The sequence below is a fragment of the Pristiophorus japonicus genome, chromosome 5 (genome assembly GCF_044704955.1).
Source record: "Pristiophorus japonicus isolate sPriJap1 chromosome 5, sPriJap1.hap1, whole genome shotgun sequence".
Classification (NCBI taxonomy): Eukaryota; Metazoa; Chordata; class Chondrichthyes; family Pristiophoridae; genus Pristiophorus; species Pristiophorus japonicus.
This window is the reverse complement of record NC_091981.1, coordinates 164267796-164293078: the sequence shown is the minus strand read 5'-3', so window position 1 is coordinate 164293078 and position 25283 is coordinate 164267796. Positions and strand designations below refer to the sequence as shown.

The 25283-nt window shown below is 45.0% G+C and overlaps 1 protein-coding gene across 6 annotated transcripts in view; it reads left to right on the top strand.

Annotated features, from left to right (window-relative positions):
* ppp1r9a (protein phosphatase 1, regulatory subunit 9A) overlaps positions 1–25283 on the top strand; it is a 424704-nt gene that overhangs the window by 366429 nt on the left and 32992 nt on the right. The gene's annotated exons all lie outside the window — the stretch shown is intronic.

Below are 25283 nucleotides of genomic sequence, written 5' to 3'. Positions count from 1 at the left end.
ATTTGGCTTTATAACCTTTTCCATCAGTAATAATTATAACTGCTTCCAGTTTTAAAATCATGTCAGAATATTTATATGATCTTGCTGTTCAGTATTTTGTTTGTGTTGTGGGAAGAACTAGTCTGTTTTTCATGGAGTGTGTGATTCAACTTTTAGACTGTATGCTTAATCATATTCATTGAAACAAATTAGCACATGAATGCAGAAGCATTTTTACATTCAAATCGTGAAAGCCTACAAAATAAAATGATGCAAAGCAAGCAGGATACCACTGATGTTTAATTTAAAATGAGAAACAAACGTTCTCTGAAGGAACAAAATCTTTTTTCTACTTTTCACTTAAATTTTGGTCCAGATTGTAGATGAATTATATAGTCATGCTGTTTATATTGGATTGGAGAACAAATAGTTGATTAAATAATTTACATTACCAGAAACAGTATTATGTAGTCTGTAACTATTATGGATAGTTTAAATCTTGTATTGCACTATCTTGAAGCTGAAAATTCATTCTAGGGTTTTAGGAAGGTGCACTAGTTATAGCTCCCATAGCCAACAATCAGTGTAATCAGTGAAACTGATGAAAACTTGGGCTTTATCGCTGTTAAATACCCTATTAAATGTTAAGACTTGTTGGAATAGGTGTAACTGGAGTTTTAACAGCGTATTGACTGCTAAACAAACATGGGCTCAGTGCTGGGGCACCAGCTCATTACAATATACATCAATGATTTAGATGATGGAATTGAGTGTAATATCTCCAAGTTTGCAGATGACACTAAACTTGGTGGCGGTGTGAGCTGTGAGGAGGACACTAAGAGGCTGCAGGGTGACTTGGACAGGTTAGGCGAGTGGGCAAATACATGGCAGATGCAATATAATGTGGATAAATGTGAGGTTATCCACTTTGGGGGCAAAAACACGAAGGCGGAATATTATCTGAATGGCGGCAGATTAGGAAAAGGGGAGGTGCAGCGAGACCTGGTTGTCATGGTTCATCAGTCACTGAAAGTTGGCATGCAGGTACAGCAGGCAGTGAAGAAGGCAAATGGTATGTTGGCCTTCATAGCAAGGGGATTTGAGTATAGGAGCAGGGAAGTCTTGCTGCAGTTGTACAGAGCTTGGTGAGGCCCCACCTGGAATATTGGTCTCCTAATCTGAGGAAGGACGTTCTTGCTATTGAGGGAGTGCAGCAAAGGTTCACCAGACTGATTCCAGAGGTGGCTGGACTGACATATGAGGAGAGACTGGATCAACTAGGCCTTTATACACTGGAGTTTAGAAGGATGAGAGGGGATCTCATAGAAACATTTAAGATTCTGACTGGACTGGACAGGCTAGATGCGGGAAGAATGTTCCCGATGTTGGGGATGTCCAGAACTAGGGGACACAGTCTTAGGATAAGGGGCAGGTCGTTTAGGACTGAGATGAGGAGAAACTTCTTCACTCAGAGGGCCCAAGTTTCGGACCGCGCCTAAAACGGCGCAGCCCGGACCTGGACGCCCGTTTTTCGCGCCACAAAGTGCGCCTAAAAAAACTCACCTATTCTCCGGCTCCCTGCAGGTCCTCTGGAGCTGGGCGCGGCGCAGCATGAGCTGTGGGGGGGCGGAGCCAGGTCCCTGCGCTGAAAGCAGTGCCGGGACCTCTGAACATGCGCACTACAGTGGGCGCGCATGTGCAGTAGCTCCAGGTGCCCAAAACTGTGGGAGGGGCCCGAAGCACGCAGCCCCTAGCCCTGGCCGAATGGCCTCAATGGGACTGCGTGCATAAGGCTCAGCTCCCACCCGACCGGACCCGACCTGACTTGACTCCCGGACCTGACCCTCCCCCGCTCTCCCTCGCGACCTGACCTCTGCTCCCCCCCCCCCCCCCCCCCCCCCCCCCCCCCCGGCGACCCGATCTTTCCCCCCCCCGACCTCCATGACCCCCCCAGCGACCCGACCGCTCCGCGACTCTCTCTCCCTCCCCGGCCTCGGCGACTCCCCTCCTCCCCCCCCCCCCCCCAACCTCCGCAACTTCCCCCACCCCCCCCGGACCTCCGCGATTCCCCCCCCACGACCGACCCGAGACCCGACACCACCTACCTGTAAATCCAGCCCGAAGTCTTGGGCCTGGCCGTTCAGCCTCCTTCTCTCCCTCCCTCCCCTCTCCTCCTTCCCTCCCGCCCTCCCTCCCCTCTCCTTCCCTCCCCTCTTCTTCCTTCCCTCCCCTCTCCTTCCTTCTCTCCCTCCCCTCTCCTTCTCTCCCTCCCCTCTCCTTTCCTTCCCTCCTTCTCTCCTATCTCCTTCCCTCCCTCCCTCCCTCCCTACTCTCTCCTTCCCTCCCTCCCTCCCCTCTTCTCCTCCCCCCTTCTCCTCCCCCCTCCTCCTTCCCCCCCCCTCTCCTCTCCTCTCCTCCTCGTCCTCCTCCCCTCTTCTCTACTACTCCTCTCCCCCTCCCCTCGCTGTCAGAAACAGACACTGACAGACAGAGAGTGAGAGACAGACACATACAGACAGACAGAGAGATAGAGACACACCGGGGGGGGGGGGCAGTCCCAGCACGCTGTTTGGAGGACTCCCGGTAAGTAGAAAATGTTTTATTTATTGATTTTTAAATTTTTTTTATTTTTTATTCATTTTTTTTGATTGATTTATTGGTTGATTTATTAATGTATTTATCATTTATTATTGATGATGGCTCTTTATTTGTAAAACTGAAGTGTTTAATGTTTGTAAACTTCCCTTTTATCCTCCCCTCCCCCCTGCTCCCATTCCCTATGCCTGATTTGTAACCTACGCCTGATTTTCTAAGTGTAGACAAGGTTTTTCTGAGCGTACAAAAATCTACACTTACTCCATTCTAAGTTAGTTTGGATTAAGTTTTCACTGCCTAAACTTTCATAACGGGCGTAAGTGGTCGGACACGCCCCCTTTTGGAAAAAAAAAATCTGTTCCAAACTGAAACTGTTCTAACTGACTAGAACTGGAGCAAACTAAATGCCGAGAATTGCAATTTCTAAGGTACTCCATTTGCTCCAAAAAAACAGGAGTAACTCAGGCCGAAACTTGGTCCCAGAGAGTTGTTAACCTGTGGAATTCCCTGCCGCAGAGAGTTGTTGATGCCAGTTCATTGGATATATTCAAGAGGGAGTTAGATATGGCCCTTACGGCTAAAGGGATCAAGGGGTATGGAGAGAAAGCAGGAAAGGGGTACTGAAGGAATGATCAGCCATGATCTTATTGAATGGTGGTGCAGGCTCGAAGGGCTGAATGGCCTACTCCTGCACCTATTTTCTATGATTCTATGGCATGGCAGATGCAGTATAATGTAGATAAATGTGAGGTTATCCACTTTGGTGACAAAAACAGGAAGGCGGATTATTATCTGAATGGTGACAGATTAGTAAAAGGGGAGGTGCAACGAGACCTGGGTGTCATGGTACATCAGTCACTGAAGGTAGGCGTGCAGGTACAGCAGGCAATAAAGGAAGCAAATGGCATGCTGGCCTTCATAGCGAGAGGATTTGAGTATAGGAGCAGGGAGGTCTTACTGCAGTTGTACAGGGCCTTGGTGAGACCACACCTTGAGTATTGTGTGCAGTTTTGGTCTCCTAATCTGAGGAAGGACGTGCTTGCTATTGAGGGAGTGCAGCAAAGGTTCACCAGACTAATTCCCAGGATGGCAGGACTGACATATGAAGAAAGATTGGATCGGCTAGGCTTATACTCACTGGAATTTAGAAGAATGAGAGGAGATCTCATAGAAACATATAAAATGATGACAGGACTGGACAGGTTAGATGCAGGAAGAATGTTCCCGATGTTGGGGAATTCCAGTACCAGGGGTCACATTTTAAGGATAAGGGATAAGCCATTTAGGACCGAGATGAGGAGAAACTTCTTCACCCAGAGAATGGTGAACCTGTGGAATTCTCCACCACAGGAAGTTGTTGAGGCCAATTCACTAAATATATTCAAAAAGTAGTTAGATGTAGTCCTTACTACTAGGGGGAATCAAGGGGTATGGCGAGAAAGCAGGAGTGGGGTACTGAAGTTGCATGTTCAGCCATGAACTCATTGAATGGTGGTGCAGGCTCGAAGGGCCGAATGGCCTACTCCTACACCTATTTTCAATGGTTCTATGGTTCAAACGTCTGGCTCTGAAAAACTAATTTTTGTATTTGCAGAGTGTCAAATTTCTCCATTATGATAAAAATTAAATTTTTTTTAAGTTTAAAAATGTTTTAAAGTTTGTTCATAATATTTCAGCCTCTACCTTGTACCCATATGTAAGTCTCAATCTTTATTTCCCTCTGTAACATTTTTTAAAAGTCGGGATAAAATGGTTTCTCATTTCTTGGTTTGCTGTCTGTGAGAACTCTTCAGTGTGATCGGCTGCTTAGACAGCTTGTTGACGCCATTGCAGCTCTTCGCAAGGAATCCCCATGACAGAACGCTGCAATCAATTGCACGTCGAAAAAACAAACTTCGCAATCTCTGTGGGAAGTTTTCTTCGGGATCAGTGGCAAGTGCCTTTGCTTTGCCGCTGACCACAAATTATGAGCCTATTATAAATTGCTAATGTCTCAATCCTTATATACGTAACTGTATTGTGGGACCTCATTTAAAAACTCGCCCACTTTTGGGTCCACAATACAAGCAATCTCTTCCCTAGGCATTTACTTGTGCTGTTCGCAGTCAAAAACTAGAGAATGCATGACTGTGTGCCTTAGTTCCCTGTTCTTTTACTGCCTCTTAAAGGAGTGCCTTACTTGTGGTCCACCTATTTCTATCTTCCGGCAGCAACCCTACCTCTTTCAAGACCGCTATCATCAAAAGAACTAGCCTTAATCCCTTCCACTTTCTCTAAATACCACCATATCTCAAATTTTGCCTTTCTCGCCAAAGTCCTAGAAGACGGTGTTTCATTAATAACATAACACTTCTCCTACCACTCCGCTTTGAGACCCTGCAATCTGGATTCTGTCCTCCCCACAGCACAGACGCTGCTCTTGTCAAAGTCACAAATGGCATTCTCTCTGCTCTCTGTGACAGGGACTGTGGCTCTCGTATTGGACTGTCCAGCCACCTAAGGACTCATTTTAACAGTGGAAGCAAGTCTTCCTCGATTCTGAGCGACTGCCTATGATGATGGTGAAAATCTATCTTCCTCCAATACCTCTCCTTGGCAGTGCATCTTGATGGCATTTTTCACTTATAATTCCATTCATGCCTGTCCCAATGAGAAGACTGCAAATCATCCAATGTATTTTCCTCCTGCCCCTGAATGGTCACTGCTGATGTATCCAAGAGCTCCATCTCTTGTCCCCACTTGCTCATTGTCTATACCCTATCCCATAGTGACATCATCTAGACGCACTGAATCATGTTCAGTATGTACGCTGATAGCAAACAGCTTAACTTTTAGATCTTTTTCGATTCCAAGTCTGTCCTGTCTAATAATATTTGGATGTAGGCAAAACTGAAAAAAATCTTGCGTTTATGTTGTAGCACTTTATCACATCCTCAGGGCATGCTAAAGCACTTTACAGTCAGTTAATTACTTTTGAAGTTCAGTCACTATTGTTATGCAGGCAAAATTAGCAGCCAATTTGTGCACAACAAAGTCCCACAAACAGCAAATGAATGAATGACCTGATGACTTTTAATTAGTGATGTCGTTTGAGGGATAAGTTTTGACCAGCTTACTGAAAGAACTCACTGCTATTTTTGAGTAGTGCCGCTTGAACAGGCAGATGTGGTCTTGATTTTAATATCCCATCCAAAAAACATCACTTCTGACAATGTAGTAGCACTTGCTCAGTATTGCACTGAAGTGTCTGCCTAGTTTATATGGTGAAGTCGAATCAATCTTTTTTTGGCTCTTAACAACTATGTGCTTCTGCCCTTAACTCTGTTATGTTCTTCAGTAGCCACCTTTAAACAAAGTCTTGTGAATCTGAACTGCTGCTTGATCTTGAGTTGTGTTTTCTTCCCCATATCAACTGTATCACCAAGAACGCCACCTTCAATCTTTGCAAGTTTGCCCACCTCCGCCTCCATATCTACCTCTTCCCTGCTACTGCCAAGGCTCTAATCTGCGACTTTCTTACCTAGAGACTTAATTACTCGAATGCACTTTCAGCAACCTTTACAAACTACAACTTATTCAAAATGTTGCTATACATAAATACACTGGGCTTCATAAATACAGGTATTGAGTACAAAAGCAGGGAAGTTATGCTGAAACTTTAGAAAGTTCTGGTTAGGTCACAACTGGAGTATTGCATCTAGTTCTGATCACCACATTTTAGGAAGGATGTGAAGGTCCTTGAGAGGTTGCAGAGGAGATTTATCAGAATGATTCCAGGGATGAGTGATTTTAGCTACAAGGTTAGGTTGGAGAAGCTGGGGTTGTTCTCCTTGGAGCAAAGGAGGTTGAGGGGAGATTTGATAGAGATGTACAAGATTATGACAGGTTTAGATAAGGTAGGCAAAGAAAAGCAATTCCCATTAGCTGACAGTACAAGGACTAGGAGGACACAGATTTAAGATTTCAAAAGGAAATTGGATAAGCACTTGAGGGAAGTAAACTTGCAGGGCTACGGGGGTAGAGCGGAGGAATGGGATTGACTGGATTGCTCTACAGAGAGCCGGCATGGACTCGATGGGCCAAATGGCCTCCTTCTGTGCTGTAATGACTCTATGATTCTATGACATGTTATTACCCCACTCAAAGCCTCAGACTTCAATTATTCCAGTCCACATCATGCTCCACTGATTCCTGTGCTCCACAATTCTTATCCTCACCTTCAACTACCTCCATGACTTTGCTTTAGCCCAGATCAGTGACTTCTTTAAGATATACGTCCCCATTTGCACTTTATGCTCCTGTGACACTGGTCTAATCATTTTCCTGATCGCTTCGCTCCAACATTGGTGGTGCACTTTCAGCCACTGTGCCCCTGGAACTACCTCCTAAAATCTTTGACTTACTGCCTTCTTCCCCACTTTTAAAAGGCTACTGAAGAATTATTTTCTTCAACTGCTCTTTTGTTTCCACCTCTGTCCAATTTTTGCCTCCTGCTTGTTGTTCATTTCATTCTCTGATCCGTAAAGTGCTCAGAGATTCTTTCTTAAGGAGCACTATACAACTGCAAATTGTTTAAGAAGTCTAAAATGAATGATAGTATCGTATCATATATCGGTCTAGAAATGTTAAGGCATTTTAAAGCTAGCAATTTCATTGTTTTTAAAGTTAATAAGAAGCCAAAAGGACAGTTGATTCTTCACTATCCTTTATTTTCTTTTCTCATTAATTTTCCCCTCTGCCCCATCCACCTTGCTGGGGTATGGTTCCTGGGTGTTGGTCACCTCCGGTACCTCGGACAAGTACCAATTACTCACGTGAGCTTTGTTGGCAGGCTAGTTCATAGAGATTGGCATCACAGCTGAGCAATTTGTTTTTATTATTCATTCCTAGCGTGTGGGTGTTGCTGGTAAGGCCCACATTTATTGCCCATGCCTAATTGCCCTTGAGCAGGTGGTGGTGAGCCACCTTCTTGAACCTCTGCAGTCCATGTGGTGAAGGTACCCCCACAGTGCTGTTGGGTAGGGAATTCCAGAATTTTGACCCAACGACAATGAAGGAACAATGATATAATATCCAAGTCAGGATAGTGTGTGACTTGGAGAGGAACTTGGAGGTGGTGGTGTTCCCATATGCCTGCTGCCCTTGTCCTTCCAGGTGGTAGAGGTTGTGGGATTGGGAGGTGCTGTCGAAGAAGCCTTGGCGAGCTGCTGCAGTACATCTTGTAGATGATGCACACTGCAGACAAGGTGCGTGGTGGTGGAAGGAATGAATGTTTAAGGTGGTGGATGGGGTGCCAATCAAGTGGGCTCCTTTGTCCTGGATGGTGTCGAACTTCTTGAGTGTTGTTGGAGCTGCACTTATCCAGGCAAGTGAAGAGTATTCCATCACCCTCCTGATTTATGCCTTGTAGATGGTGGAAAGGCTTTGGCATGTCAGGAAGTGAGTCACTCACTGCAGAATTACCAGCCTCTGACCTGCTCTTGTAGCCACAGTATTTATGTGGCTGGTCCAGTTAAGTTTCCGGTCAATGGACACCCCCACGATGTTGATGGTGGAGGATTCAACAATGGTAATGTCATTAAATGCCAAGGGCAGGTGGCTAGACTTTCTATTGTTGGAAATGGTCATTGCCTGGCACTTGTGTGGCGCAAATGTTACTTGCCACTTATCGGCCCAAGCCAGAATGTTGTCCAGGTCTTGCTGCATGGGGCACAGACTGCATCATTATCTGAAGAGTTGCGAGTGGAACTGAACACTGCAATCATCTGCGAACATCCGCACTTCTGACCTTATGTTGGAAGGAAGGTCATTGATGAAGCAGCTGAAGGTGGTTGGACCTAGGACACAGCCCTGAGGAACTCCTGCAGTGATATCCTGGGGCTAGATGATTGTCCTACAACAGCCACAACCATCTTCCTTTGTGTTAGGTAAGACTCTAGCCAGTGGAGATTTTTCCTCCTGATTCCTATTGACTTCAATTTTACTAGTGTTCCTTGATGCCACACTCGGTCAAATGCTGCCTTGATGTCTCTGAGAAGTGTAGAGGAACAAAGCGACCTTGAGTGCATGTCTACAGATACCTGAAAGTAGCAGGCCAGGTAGATAAGGTGGTTAAGAAGGCATATGGAATACTTCCATATGCCGCAGCATAGAATACAAGAGCAGGGAGATTATGCTTGAACTGTATAAAATACTGGTTAGGCCACAGCTGAAGTATTGCGTGCAGTTCTGGTCACCGCATTACAGGAAGGACGTGATTGCACTGGAGAGGGAACAGAGGAGATTTACGAGGATATTGCCGGGAGTGGAGAATCTTAGCTATGAGGACAGATTGGATAGGCTGGATTTGTTTTCCTTGAAACAGACGAGGCTGAGGGGAGACCTCATTGAGGTGTATAAAATTATGGGTGGCCTAGATATATTGGATAGAAAGGGTCTATTTCCCTAAGCAGAAGAGTCAACAACCAAGGGGCATAAATTTAAAGTAATTGGTAGAAGGTTTAGAGGGGATTTGAGGGGAAATTTCTTCACGCAGAGGATTGTGGGGGTCTGGAACTCATTGCCTGAAAGGGTAGTAGAGGCAGAAACCCTCACCACATTTTAAAAAGTACTTGGATGTGCACTTGAAATGCTGTAACCTACAGGGCTACGGACCGAGAGCTGGAAAGTGGGATTAGGCTGGATAGCCTCTTGTCGGCCAGCATGGACATGATGGCCTCCTTCCGTGCTGTAAACTTCTATGTCAAGGGCAGTCACTCTTACCTTATCTCTGGAATTCAGCTCTTTTGTCCATGTTTGCAATGAGATCTGGAGCCGAGTGGTCCTGGCAGAATCTGTTGGTTGTGGGATTACTTAGCTCTGTCTATAACATGCTAATTCCACTGTTTCGTATGCATTTAGTCCTGTATTGTAGATTCACCATGTTGGCACCTCATTTTTAGGTATGCCTTGTGCTGCTCCTGGCATGCTCTTCTATACACCTCATTGAAGCAGGGTTGGTGCCCTGGCTTGATGGTAATGGTAGAAGAAGGAACATGCATGCATTAGGTTACAGATTTTATTGGAATACAATTCTGCTGCTGCTGATGACCCACAGTGCCTCATGAATATCTTCAGTTTTGAGCTGCTAGATCTGTTCTGAATCTATCCCATATAGCACAGTGGTAGTACTACACAACACTGTAGAAGATCATCTTGGTGTGAAGACGGGACTTCGTCTGCACAAGGACTGTGAGGTGGTCACTCCTGCCCGTACTGTCATGGGCAGATGCAGCTGCGAAAGGTAGATTGTTGAGGACAAGGTCAAGTAGGTTTTTTCCTCGTGTTGATTCAGTACCTTCCGCAGGCCCAGTCTGGCATCTACGTCCTTCAGGACACTGCCAACTCCTTCAGTATTGGTGCTACTGAGCCAGTTTTGGTGATTGACATTGAAGTCCCCCACCCAGTGTGCATTCTGTGCCCTTGTTACCCTCAATGCTTTTCCCAACTGGTTTTCAACATAGAGGAGTACTGATTTATCAGCTGAGGAAGCACAAATAGTGGTAATCAGCAAGAGGTTTCCTTGCCCATGTTTAACCTGATGCCATGAGAATTCATTGGGTCTGGAGTCAATGTTGAGGATTCCCAGGGCCATTTTTTCCTGACAGCATACCACTGCGCCGCTACCTCTGGTGGGTCTGTTCTGTTGGTGGGACAGGATATACTCGGGGATGGTGATGGAGGAGTCTGGGAAGTTGGTTGCAAGGTATGATTCTGTAAGTATGAGTATGTCAGGCTGTTGCTTAACTAGTCTGTGGGACAGCTCTCCCAATTTTGGCACATGTCCTCCCGTGAGGAGGACTTTCCAGGATCGACTGCTGGGTGTGCACAATCCTATCCTCACCTGACATCTACACATGTGCACTTTCACTTGCTGGAAATAGGCTCACCGAAGAGAAACCAGGCCTGAGATTTTCCTTGTTAAGCCCTCCTAGCGTGTTTCCCGGTCCAATTAGAGGAAGCCGATCGGATGGCGTCATTCATGACATTCTATGTCATCAGCTGGTTTCCTTAAAGGGACGATGGCCAACTTTTAACAATCGTGCTGTCAATGTTCTACAGCATTGAAGTGCTGCAAACACTGACAATGACTGCATAGAGGTGCAGGGCTGCACCCAGGTTCTCCTATGGCTCCCTCCATATACTTATGGAGGAAGTCAGAGCACGCAAGGAGGTTCTCTTCCCTTCTGATGGGCAGAAGACACCTCCCCAGGAGACCAACACAGCCTGATTGCACATTGCACAGGAGGGCACAAACAGGGATGTCGACAGGAGGATCTAGCTGCAGTTGCACAAACCTTCCAATGATCTCATTAGATCACTAAATGTTAGTATAAAGCTACACTCGCCTTCATCCTGCTGTGCCGCTCATCACATCTCCATCACTCTCCCTTCCCTACACTATCCCTGCACATCCTTACTCACACCAACATACTTTGCACCTTCACCCATCCCTCTCTATCCACATTATCACTTCCCCATCTCATTAGCTACCCCTCACCATCATCCTAATGCAATCATACCAACTAACAACATACAAGGGTAGCCTTGGGTGTTTTATCCAATGTTCATATAAAGTTTCTGTTAACATGCTATCAAACATTGAAACCATTATTTTCAACACTTTCCGTTCTTGCACAAATTTGTGTGCACCTTTGGAAGTGGCTTAGTGAGTTGCAGTGAATCGTGAGACCCCCCCCCCCGTAATGGTGGCAAGTGTGAAAGGAATGGCTTGGGCATTGTAGGGATGCTTTATAGTGTTGGTGTGGGGTGGTGCCAACCTGGCACATCATGTGGCAGCCAGGGCGTACATAGAAACATAGAAAATAGGTGCAGGAGTAGGCCATTCGGCCCTTCTAGCCTGCACCGCCATTCAATGAGTTCATGGCTGAACATGCAACTTCACTACCCCATTCCTGCTTTCTCGCCATACCCCTTGATCCCCCTAGTAGTAAGGACTTCATCTAACTCCTTTTTGAATATATTTAGTGAATTGGCCTCAACAACTTTCTGTGGTAGAGAATTCCACAGGTTCACCACTCTCTGGGTGAAGAAGTTTCACCTCATCTCGGTCCTAAATGACTTACCCCTTATCCTTAGACTGTGACCCCTGGTTCTGGACTTCCCCAACATTGGGAACATTCTTCCTGCATCTAACCTGTCTGAACCCATCAGAATTTTAAACGTTTCTATGAGGTCCCCTCTCATTCTTCTGAACTCCAGTGAATACAAGCCCAGTTGATCCAGTCTTTCTTGATAAGTCAGTCCCGCCATCCCGGGAATCAGTCTGGTGTACCTTCGCTGCACTCCCTCAATAGCAAGAATGTCCTTCCTCAAGTTAGGAGACCAAAACTGTACACAATACTCCAGGTATGGCCTCACCAAGGCCCTGTACAACTGTAGCAACACCTTTCTGCACCTGTACTCAAATCCCCTCGCTATGAAGGCCAACATGCCATTTGCTTTCTTCACCGCCTGCTGTACCTGCATGCCAACCTTCAATGACTGATGTACCATGACACCCAGGTCTCGTTGCACCTTCCCTTTTCCTAATCTGTCACCATTCAGATAATAGTCTGTGTCTCTGTTTTTACCACCAAAGTGTATAACCTCACATTTATCCACATTACACTTCATCTGCCATGCATTTGCCCACTCACCTAACCTATCCAAGTCACTCTGCAGCCTCATAGCATCCTCCTCGCAGCTCACACTGCCACCCAACTTAGTGTCATCCGCAAATGAAGTAAAGTGTCAAGTGAAGTAAATATGGCCATGGTGAGGCCATTCCTGGCATTCCGGACAGCAGTGTGCTTGGGTGCTGATGCCCTGTGTCCTCTGCAGCATCAGGTGATTGCAGAGAAGGTTAGTGTTGCTGGTGTGCCTGGTGCTACTGATGTTGGGGCTGATCCTAGGTGAGACATGTTGATGGAATAGATGGCAGATGAAGTACAGATGACAGAAGCATTCTGTCAATGGTGAGAGAGTTCTTCCAATAAGGTAAGAGTGAATGGAGAGTGGAAAGCCTACAGAATATGTGCTGGAAATGGACTGAGAAACAGCTTCTGGCTGAGGAAAGTGATGATTTGTCAGGTGGGAGCTTTTACTGTACATTTGAAGCTATTAGGTAATCAGATGGAGCAATAGCCACTGAACTCCCGCCTCAGGTTTACAGCCGAGGTCCCCGAACAGCATGGTTCCCGTAGCCATGAAGTTAAAGTGAAAAGGTGTGTTTAAAAAAAAACTGTTAATGATCTGCCAACTAGATGGTAATGAATTTAATTGGGTCGCCCGCCGCTGCCTGTCAGGTCTGCTCAACGCTGACAGACCCGACATTGGGAAAGGCGCGTGGCAGCGGGTTGACAGTGGGGTCTCGACCCATTGTCAAAAAAATTACATTTCCCACCCGACTTGTCACTGATCGCACCCGCTGACACCCCAAAAAATTCCAGTTCAGGAGTCAGAATCTTGGCTAATACATCCTCCAGTAGTACGGAGGCAAATTCTAGTAGCCCCACTGAATGACCCCACTAAGATTAGTTAGTTCAGCACAAAAATAGTTTAAACGTGAGAGCTTTCTGACCTACATGTCTCAGTTACTTACTGAACTGTCAGGGGAGGCTAGCTTCTCACTAATGTTTTTAGAAAAACCCTGGTATTTTGAATTAAGTTAGCAAAATGTTGCACTCACATTTAAGTGTGCATACACATTGCTTTGCTTATTCCTAATTCAAAAGTGATGCAGTCCTGGCAATCTAAAGAGGTATGGTCGTGATTTTGTGATATACATTTCTATAAAGTATATTTGAATTTATCCTTTTAAGAAATCAAATTGATTGCAATATATAATTAATCATATAGAATAGAACCAATACAGTTCAAGACCTGATGACATCAGTTCCGACCTTAACATTTACAAACCTGTGCATAATAAAATATATTCTGCTTACATTCAGCACTGTATATTTCTCTTCCCACCCTGCCTTTCATTAGAAGAATATTTGCATCCACAATGTGAAGTGGGTATTTTTTTAAAAATTATAATTGAGAAGATTGATACTTAGATGCTAAATGATAAATTTTGCTTTCCAAAGGCATGACATCCAAACATGCCAACCAGTAAACAATTAACTTAACGTTAAAGCAGAAACAACATTAATGACTTATAGGCCTGGAATTTCTGTGCGGATGCAACATGGAAGTTGCACGCATAATCATGCCCATTCCACGCCCATTCTGCCGATGTTCACTTACACTCAGATTTTCTGCAAATCTCATTAGCATACGCCCGAACGTAAAAATAAGCAGAATGCAGCATAAAGAATCTGAGCCTAAGGAAAACGCCAAATTCACACCATTGTATATTTTTTTTTAAGTATGCAATTTAAAGTTTCAACTAGTTTAACCAACATTCATGCACATTAGGCAAACATGTTTTAAAAACCTGCTATTGGTGAAGCTTTTCAATTTTTAATGTGACTTATACTGATTCCATAAATATGCATTTAAAGAAACAGAAAATGGAGTGCAGGTCTCAGTGAGGATAAATTATAAAAAAAGATACTTAAAACATTGTAGCAAAATATCAAACTAAATGACTTTGTTTCCCGTTGCTCCTGAAAATCTGTTCGTAATTTGAAAAGAGCCTTTGACCAAGCGCATTTGAGGGAAACTCGTGCATAAGGCTGTGTAACTGGCAGCAGGGCCATTACTATGGCTGTAGAGGCGTTCGGACTTTCCTTTACTGTATTTCCTTTATGCCCAAATTGCGCTTGTCTCTGGGCACAAATACACAGGAAATTCCAAACAATAAAGCTGTCACTGCTTTATCAGGATATCATAGAAAAGCAGCTTGGTATTTTGACACTCTTGCAAATGTACTGTTTAGGTTTGTTAGTTAAAATTTTAAATTGCTTATGATTAAGTAGCCATAGCAGAGTCAAAGGTTAGAATCAGTTTAATTTGAGCAGCCAATCATTTGAACAAACCTGCCTCAGTTGAACAAGATTGTTCAGTTCTAGTGTAAAGTGCTGGACTAAATGCCACTAAACCTCTTTTTGGAGGAAGCTGTCTGATCATATGGCAGCTTTAACAAGTGCTATAGGCCTCTCTTGCACCCAGGCCACCAACCTGGTGGTAAGTGCTTTGTTGCAGAGCCAAATGGGAAGGTGGGTTATAATCCCTCCTTGATGCTTCCTATTTTCTTGCGACTGGCAAATTCTTCAGAAGATGGTTGATCTCATACATTTAATAAATATATATTTGAGCGAGAAGAGCCGATATTTTTATTCAAATACAGGGCTTAAATGGTTAAATTATGAGGACAGGTTGCTTAAACGTGGTGTGTATCTCCTTGAGAATAGAAGATTTAGGATCAGTCTAATGAAGGTGTTTAAAACGATAGAAGAATTCAAAAAGGTAGATGCTGAGCAACAATTTCTTCTGGTGTGGGAATCCAGAACAAGGTAGCATAGTCTTAAAATTAGAGCTAGGCCATTCAGGAATTAAATCAGGAAGCACTTCCTCACACAAAGGGAAGTAGAAATGTGAAACTCTCCCCCCAAAAGGTTGTGGCTGTGGTCACTGTGTGAATTGAAAATGTCATTGACTATTGACCAATTAAACTACAGTAGAGAGAAAGGATCTTAGCTCAGAAAATCAAGAAGTAGAAACAGTTTGGGTGGAGCTAAGAAACAGCAAGGGGCAGAAAACATTAGTGGGAGTTGTTCATAGGCTCCCAAACAGTAGTTGTAATGTAGGGCAGAGTATAAATCAGGAAATTAGAGGTGCATGTAACAAGGATGATACGGTAATCATGGGGGACTTTAATCTACATATAGACTGGGCAAATTAAATTTGCAGTAATAATGTGGAGGACAAATTCATGGACTGTATACAAGTTAATTTTCCAGATCAGTATGTTGAGGAACCAACTAGGGAGCAGGCTATTTTAGATCTAGTATTGTGCAATGAGAAAGGGTTAATTAATAACCTTGTAGTAAAGGGACCCTTAGGGAAGCGTGATCATAATATGATAGAATTTTATTTTAAGTTTGAAAGTGATTTAGTTAAATCCGAAACTAGGGTCTTCAATCTAAACAAAGCAAACTACGTAGGTATGAGGGATGAGTTGGTTAAGGTAGATTGGGAAACTACATTAAAAGATATGACGGTAGACGATGTCGAAATCTCGACTCTCAATATAAGACTCTAACACAACCAGCTCCGGTAGATGTTCCTTTAATACGTTTTACTTGCAGCAAGGAAGAGTCTCACTCAGTCAAAGGCTAAGTGGAGATTCCCAATATGGTACAGTTTCACAATGTATTTATATAGTAGAACAAACAAGTTATGGTTCCATCCTGTGTATTGGTTCTGCCTTTGCAGTCAGCGAAAACAGATAGAGTTCTCCAATCAGTTAATGATTACCACATCCTTGTCTTTACATTTATTTCAAGTGTCTCCTTTGTCAGTGTTTTTGGTGCGCTAGTCAGCAATAACTCGATTAGGGTGTGATAATGTGCTATTACCAGCTTTGCATTGTTTTAGGATTGTCCAGTTTCCTTGCCAGTTATTTGGGCCCAATTTCCATAGCGGTTGATTGGGTACTTGGCTTTTTGCATATTATGGATGAGTTCTGTACAAGAGATAATGGCTGGTAATTTGATTATCTCTTAGGGGGTGAATTGGTGCTGCATCTTTACAACCTTTATCTAGCCCTTCTAAGGTCTGGCATAGCGACAGACTATTGATAATACAGGGGGGCACAATGGGTGGTACTTATCTCAGCAGGATAGTCTTAATGTTGTCTGGTGGCTATTAATCAGCTATCAGCAGTTTCAGTTAAGGTTAGCATGTTTATGCAAACAGACTGTCTGTTGCAGAAGCTTCTGGCAGGATCGGGACTCCATTTTGTTTTATTGCAAAAAGGGTACAAAAATACAGTGTAATGCAACTTTAAAAATACATTTCCACAACGAGCAATGGCTTGCATTTACAAATGAATACATAATTTACAACAAATATACATTCCTTTAAAGCACAAAAACCCACAGGAAAAGTGGTCCAACCGTGACTTACAAGTTAAAGATAGTATTAGATCAAAGGAAGAGGCTTATAATGTTGTCAAACAGAGCAGTAAGCCAAAGGATTGAGAATTTTAGAATTCAGCAAAGGAGGACCAAGAAATTGATAAAGAAAGGGAAAATAAAATATGCGAGTAAACTAGCGAGAGACATAAAAACAGACTGTAAAAGCTTCTATAGGTATGTAAAAAGGAAAAGATTAGCGAAAGTAAATGTGGGTCCCTTACAGGTTGAGACGAGAGAAATGGGGAATAAGGAAATGGCAGAGAAATTAAACAAATACTTTGTGTCTGTCTTTACGGAAGAACCGCAAAAAACCTCCTGGAAATAGTGGAGAACCAAGGGTCCGGCGAGAATGAGGAACTGAAAGAAATTAGTATTAGTAAAAAAATAGTACTGGAGAAATTAATGGGACTGAAAGCCGGTAAATCTCCTGGACCAGATGGCCTACATCCTAGGGCTTTGAAAGAGATAGCTATAGAGATAGTGGATGCATTGGTTGTCATCTTCCAAAATTCCATAGATTCTAGAAAGGTTCCTGCGGATTGGAAGGTAGCAAATATAACCAAGCTATTTAAGAAAAGAGGGAGAGAGAAAACGGGGAACTACAGACCAGTTAGCCTGACATCAGTGGTAGGGAAAATGGTGGAATCTATTATTAAGGACATGCTAATAGGGCACTTAGAAAATAATAATAGGATCGGGCAGAGTCAACACAGATTTATTGAAGGGAAATCACGTTTGATGAATCTGTTAGAGTTTTTTGAGGTTGTAATGAACAAAATAGATACAGGGGAACTAGTGGATGTGATGTATTTGGATTTTCAGAATGCATTCGATTAGGTGCCACACAAGGCTATTAAACAAAATTAGGGCTCATGGGATTGGGGGTAATATACTAGCATGGATTGAGGATTGGTTAACAGACAGAAAACAGAGAGTACGAATAAATGGGTCATTTTCAGAATGACAGACCGTAACTAGTGGGGTGCCGCAAGGATCAGTGCTATTCACAATCTATATCAATGATTTGGATGAGGGAACTAAATGTAATATATCCAAGTTTGCTGATGATACAAAGCTCGGTGGGAATGTAAGTTGCGAGGAGAATGGAACGAGGCTTCATAGGGATATAGGCAGGCTAAGTGAGTGGGCAAGAAGATGGCAAATAGAATATGTTATGTATGTAAACATTACCAATGTGTAAGACTTGCCACCAGGGGGCGCACCTGTGGGAGACCCAAGAGTCACCTGCACACCCTGGGCAAGCAGGTATAAAAGTTTCCTCACTCTGGAGTTACATTAAAGAGACCAAGGTCACAACAGTTTGAGCTTACAATATACAGTCTTGTGGAGATATTCTGAACATAACAATTGCCAATCACGAACAGATCAGTAACAGATCACGAACTTTCACGCGGTTATGGCTGCCGTTGGTATTCTTGAGAGATTTGCTGAGGGTGATGATTGGGAAGCCTTCATTGAGTGTCTTGACCAGTACTTCGTGGCCAATGAGCTGGAAAAGAAAGAAACCGCGATCAAGCGCAGGGCGATTCTGCTCACCATTTGCAGGTCCATGATATATGGCCTCATCAAAAATCTGCTAGCACTGCCAAAACCAACGGAGAAGACATATGAAGAGTTGTGCATGCTGGTTCAGGAACACCTCAAGCCGAAGGAGAGCATCTTGATGGCCAGGTATTGCTTTTGTACGCACCATCGCTCCAAGGGCCAGGACGTGGTGAGTTATGTTGCCGACTAAGTCGCTTTGCGGGACCGTGCGTATTTGCTGGATTTTTGGGGGAAGTGTTGCGGGACTTTTTCGTGCTTGGAATCGGCCACGAGGTCATTCTTCGCAAACTGCTCTCTGCCAAATCTCTAGCTCTGAGCAAGGCCATCACAATAGCCCAGGCTTTCACATCCAAGAACGATAACACGAAACAGATATCATTGCAGCATCGAAGCTCACCGGCAAGTACTGTGCATAAAATAACGCCTTCAGCAGGCACAACTGTACATGGCTGGGCCTACACGCCTGCAGAGGCCATACCTAGGATGACTCCGAATCCGCCATGGGGCGTGAATGCGAATCCATTAGCACCATGTTGGCGCTGCGGGGGTAATCATCGAGCCCATCAATGTCGATTCAAGCACTACGTGTGCAAGGGCGGTGGAACAATGGGGCACCTCCAGCGAATGTGTAGACATGCTGCGACTCACCATATGGCAGAGTCAGCAGAAGATGACCGATCTGGCGTGGATCACGCTGAACAAGTGAAAGAGGCAACTCAACCCTAGGCTGAAGAGGAAGTGTATGGGGTACACACCTTCACCACCAAAAGCCCTCCGATAATGTTAAAAGTCAAATTAAGTGACATTCCAGTTTCCATGGAATTGGACACGGGGGCGAGTCAGTCAATTATGAGCCAGAAGGCTTTTGAGAAACTGTGGGGCAACAAGGCACAAAGGCCAAAACTAAGCCCAATCCACAACAAGCTGCGCACTTACACCAAAGAGCTCATACCAGTCATTGGCAGCGTGGCAGTGAAGGTATCGTACGATGGAGCTGTGCATGATTTACCACTATGGATTGTACCAGGCGATGGCCCAACGCTGTTCGGCAGAAGCTGGCTAGGAAAGATCCTATGGAACTGGGACGATATCTAAGCACTGTCTTCGGTGGATGACGCCTCGTGCGCCCAAGTGCTCAACAAATTCTCGTCATTATTCGAGCCAGGCATCGGCATCTTCACAGGTGCCAAAGTGCAGATCCATCTCGCCCCTGATGCACGACCCATTCATCATAAGGCCCAAGAGGTTCCATACATGATGCGAGAGAAAGTCGAGATCGAGCTGGACAGACTTCAATGAGAGGGGATCATATCGCCAGTTGAGTTCAACGAGTGGGCCAGTCCAATTGTGCCGGTGTTGAAAAACGATGGGACGGTCACAATCTGCGAGCACTACAAGGTAACGATCAATTGAGTCTCATTACAGGACCAGTACCCACTACTGAAAGCGGATGACCTGTTCGCAACGCTAGCAGGGCGGAAGTCGTTCACCAAGCTGGATCTAACCTCTGCTTACATGACATAGGAGCTGGCTGAACCTTCAAAAAAATTGACGTGCATCAGCACGCACAGAGGACTGTTCATATACCACAGATGCCCCTTTGGGATTCGCTCGGCTGCAGCCATATTCCAGACAAACATGGAGAGTCTGCTGAAATTGGTTCCGGGCACCGTGGTGTTTCAAGATGACATCTTGATCACTGGCTGCAACACCACCGAACACTTGCACAACCTGGAAGAGGTTCTCAAACGACTGGACAGAGTGGGACGCAGGCTGAAATGCTCCAAGTCTGTTTTCCTGGCGCAAGAGGTAGAATTTCTGGGGAGAAAGATTGCGGCGGATGGCATCAGACCCACGGTCTCCATGACGGAGGCCATCAAGAATGCACCCAGACCACAGAATGTGACAGAGCTGCGTTCGTTCCTGGGCCTCTTCAACTATTTTGGTAACTTTCTACTGGGGTTGAACACTTTGCTGGAACCATTGCATTTATTGCTATGCAAGGGTGACGATTGGGTTTGGGGTAAATCTCAAGAGACAGCCTTTAACAAGGCCAGAAACTTGCTATGTTCTAAGAAGTTACTTGTATTGTATGACCCGTGTAAACGTTTAATACTAGCTTGTGATGCATCTTTGTACGGGGTCGGTTGTGTTACAGCCAATCTGCAACCGGTTGCATATGCGTCCAGAAGCTTATCTAAGGCTGAAAGAGCCTACAGTATGGTTGAGAAAGAAGAATTAGCATGCGTATACGGGGTTAAGAAAATGCACCAATACCTATTTGGACTCCGGCTCGAGCTCGAAACCGACCACAAGCCGCTCATTTCGCTGTTCTCAAAAAGCAAAGTTATTAACACCAATGCTTCGTCCCGCATCCAAAGATGGGCACTAACATTATCTGCGTATGACTATGTAATCCGCCACAGACCAGGCACTGAGAACTGTTCTGATGCCCTCAGTCGGCTACCATTGCCCACCACCGGAGTGGAAATGGCGCAACCCACAGACTTGCTTCTTGCAATGGATGCTTTTGAGAGTGAGGGGTCACCTGTCACGGCTCGCCAGATCAGGACCTGGACTAGACAGGACCCGGTGCTATCACTAGTAAAAAGCTGTGCCCTCAATGGGAGCTGGTCGGCGGTTCCCGGGGAAATACAAGATGATATTAAGTCGTTCCACCGACGCAAGGATGAAATGTCCATCCATTCAGACTGTCGCCTATGGGGGAATTGTGTAGTTTTGCCAAAAAAAGGCAGGGAAATGTTTATACGCAACCTTCACAGTACCCATCAGGCATAGTCGCACATTTGGTGGCTCGGAATTGGAGTCATGCGTACACCAATGTAACACTTGCTCACAATTGAGCAATCAAGGGAGGCCCCACTGAGTCTGTGGTCATGACCCTCCAAACTGTGGTCCAGGGTCCACATAGATTTCGCTGGTCCCTTTCTAGGAAAGATGTTCCTAGTAGCAGTGGACGCTTACTCTAAATGGATTGAATGTATAATTATGTCGTCATAGAAACAAAAAAAATAGGTGCAGGACTAGGCCAAACGGCCCTTCAAGCCTGCACCACCATTCAATATGATCATGGCTGATCATTCACCTCAGTACCCCTTTCCCGCTTTCACTCCATACCCCTTGATCCTTTTAGCCGTAAGGGCTATATCTAACTCCCTCTTGAATATATCCAATGAACTGGCATCAACGACTCTCTGCGGTAGGGAATTCCACAGGTTAACAACTCTCTGAGTGAAGAAGTTCCGCCTCATCTCAGTCCTAAATGGACTTCCCCAACATCGGGAACATTCTTCCGGCATCTAACCTGTCCCGTCCTGTCAGAATCTTATACGTTTCTATGAGATCCCTTCGCATCCTTCTAAACTCCAGTGTATAAAGGCCCAGTTGATCCAGTCTCTCTACATATGTCAGTCCAGCAATCACTGGAATTAGTCTGGTGAACCTTTGCTGCACTCCCTCAATAGCAAGAAATTCCTTCCTCAGATTAGGAGACCAAAACTGAGCACAATATTCCAGGTGAGGCCTCACCAAGGCCACGTACAATTGCAGTAAGACCTCCCTGCTCCTACACTCAAATCCTCTTGCTATGAAGGCCAACATGCCATTTGCCTTCTTCACCGCCTGCTGCACCTGCATGCCAACTTTCAATGATTGATGAACCATGACACCCAGGTCTCGTTGCACCTCCCCTTTTCCTAATCTGCCGCCATTCAGATAATACTCTGCCCTCGTGTTTCTGCCACTAAAGTGGATAACCTCACATTTATCCACATTATACTGCATCTGCCATGCATTTTCCCACTCACCCAACCTGTCCAAATCACCCTGCAGCCTCTTAGCATCCTCCTCACAGCTCACACCGCCACCCAGTTTAGTGTCATCTGCAAACTTGGAAATATTACACTCAATTCCTTCATCCAAATCATTAATGTATAATGTAAAGAGCTGGAGTCCCAGCACTGAGCCCTGTGGCACTCCACTAGTCACTGCCTCCCATTCCGAAAAGGACCCATTTATCCCGACACTCTGCTTCCTGTCTGCCAACCAGTTCTCTAACCATGCCAGTACATTACCCCCAATACCATGTGCTTTGGTTTTGCACACCAATCCCTTATGTGGGATCTTGTCAAATGCCTTTTGAAAGTCCAAATACACCACATCCACTGGTTCTCCCTTGTCCACTCTCCTAGCTACATCCTCAAAAAATTCCAGAAGATTTGTCAAGCATGATTTCCCTTTCACAAATCCATGCTGACTTGGACCGATCCTGTCACTGCTCTCAAATGCGCTGCTATTTCATCCTTAATAATTGACTCCAACATTTTCCCCACTATTGATGTCAGACTAACCGGTCTATAATTACCCGTTTTCTCTCTCCCTCCTTTTTTTAAAAAGTGGTGTTACATTTGCTACCCTCGAGGCCATAGGAACTGATCCAGAGTCGATAGACTGTTGGAAAATGATCACCATCATGTGCATCCACTGCCACAATTGAAAGTCTCCGGGCCATGTTCGCCACCCATGGTTTGCCCGACATCCTTGTTATGACAATGGACCATGTTTCACCAGCTCGGAATTCAACGAGTTCATGACCCGCAATGGCATCAAGCATTCAGGTCTGCGCCGTTTAAGCCCGCATTCCAACGGTCAAGCAGAACGGGCAGTCCAAACCATCAAGCAGAGCTTGAAACGCGTGACGGACGGTTCCCTGCAGACCTGGTTATCTCGGATTCTGCTCAGCTACCGCACGTGACTCCACTCTCTTACCGGGGTTCCCCCTGCAGAATTGCTAATGAAGAGAGCACTCAAAACCAGGCTCTCCTTAGTCCATCTGAATCTCAGTGATCAGGTAGAAACCCGGCTTCACCGGCAAAACATGTACCATGATCGCACGGCTGTATCGCATGACATTGAGGTTAATGACCCTGAGTTTGTTCTTAATTACGTTCATGGTCCCAAATGGGTTGCTGGCACTGTGTTAGCCAAGGAAGGGAATAGAGTGTTTGTTGTCAAATTTTTGAATGGACAAACGTTCAGAAAGCCTTGGATCAGACGAAACTGCGGTTCACTGACAACCAAGATCAATGATCCAGCAATCGACCTCGCGGTTAACCACGAGGATGAACCCACCATGCCCGACAGTCCGTTCAGACCAGCCACACCACAGTGCAGCAATGATCCGACCGACTCACCCATGCCAGGACATCAACTCAGGCGATCAACCTGGGAACGCAGAGCCCCGGATCGCCATAACTTGTATCTAAGATTTTGGGGGGGGAATGATGTTATGTATGTAAACATTACCAATGTGTAAGACTTGCCACCAGGGGGCACACCTATGGGAGACCTAAGGGTCACCTACACACCCTGGGCAAGCAGGTATAAAAGGCAGTCTACCATGCTGTTTCCTACTCTGGAGTTACATAGAAACATAAAAAATAGGTGCAGGAGCAGACCATTTGGCCTTTCGAGCCTGCACCACCATTCAATATGATCATGGCTGATCATGCAACCTCAGTACCCCGCCCCTGCCTTCTCTCCATCCCCCCTGATCCCTTTAGCCGTAAGGGTCACATCTAACTCCCTTTTGAATATGTCCATCGAACTGGACTCAACAACTTTCTGTGGCAGAGAATTCCACAGGTTCACAACTCTCTGGGTGTAAAAGTTTCTCCTCATCTCAGTCCTATATGGCTTACTCCTTATCTTTAGACTTTGACCCCTGGTTCTGGACTTCCCCAACATCAGGAACATTCTTCCTGCATCTAACCTGTCCAGTCCCGTCAGAATTTTATAAGTTTCTATGAAATCCCCTCTCATTCTTCTAAATTCCAGTGAGTAAAAGCCTAGCCGATTCAGTCTTTCCTCATATGTCAGCTCTGCCATCCTGGGAATCAGTCTGGTGAACCTTCGCTGTACTCCCTCAATAACAAGCACATCCTTCCTCAGATTAAGAGACCAAAACTGCACACGACACTCAAGGTATGGTCTCACCAAGGCCCTATACAACTGCAGTAAGACCTCCCTGCTCCTATACTCAAATCCCCTCGCAATGAAGGCCAGCATGCCATTTGCTTTCTTTATTGCCTGCTGTATTTGCATGCCTACCTTCAATGACTGACGTACCATGACACCCAGGTCTCGTTGCACCTCCCCTTTTACTAATTTGTCACCGTTCAGATAATAGTCTGCCTTCCTGTTTTTGCCACCAAAATGGATAATCTCACATTTATCCACATTATACTGCATCTGCCATGCATTTGCTCATTCACCTAACCTGTCCAAGTCCCCCTTCAGCCTCAGCATCCTCCTCGCAGCTCGCACTGCCACCCAGCTTAGTGTCTTCTGCAAACTTGGAGATATTACATTCAATTCCTTTGTCTAAATCATTAACGTATATTGTAAATAGCTGGGGTCCCAGCACTGAACCCTGCGGCACCCCACTAGTCACTGCCTGCCATTCTGAAAAGGACCCATTTATTCCCACTCTTTGCTTCCTGTCTGCTAACCAGTTCTCTAACCGCGTCAATACATTACCCCCAATACCATGTGCCTTAATTTTGCACACTAATCTCTTGTGTACATTAAAGAGACCAAGGTCACAACAGTTTGAGCTTATAATATACAGTCTTGTGGAGAAATGTGAAGTTATCCACTTTGGTCGGAAAAATAGAAAAGCAGAGTATTAAATGGTGAGAGATTGGGAAATGTTGGTGTTCAGAGGGACCTGGGTGTCCTTGCACATGAATCATTGAAAGTTAACAAACAGGTACAACGAGCAATTAAGAAAGCAAATGTTATGTTGGCCTTTATTACAAGTGTATTTGAGTATGAGTAAAGATGTCTTACTGCAATTATATAGGGCCCTGGTGAGACCGCACCTGGAGTGTACTGTTTTGGTCTCCTTACCAAAGGAAGGATATACTTGCCATAGAGGGAGTGCAACGAAGGTTCACCAAACTGATTCCTGGGATGGGGGGATTCTCCTATCAG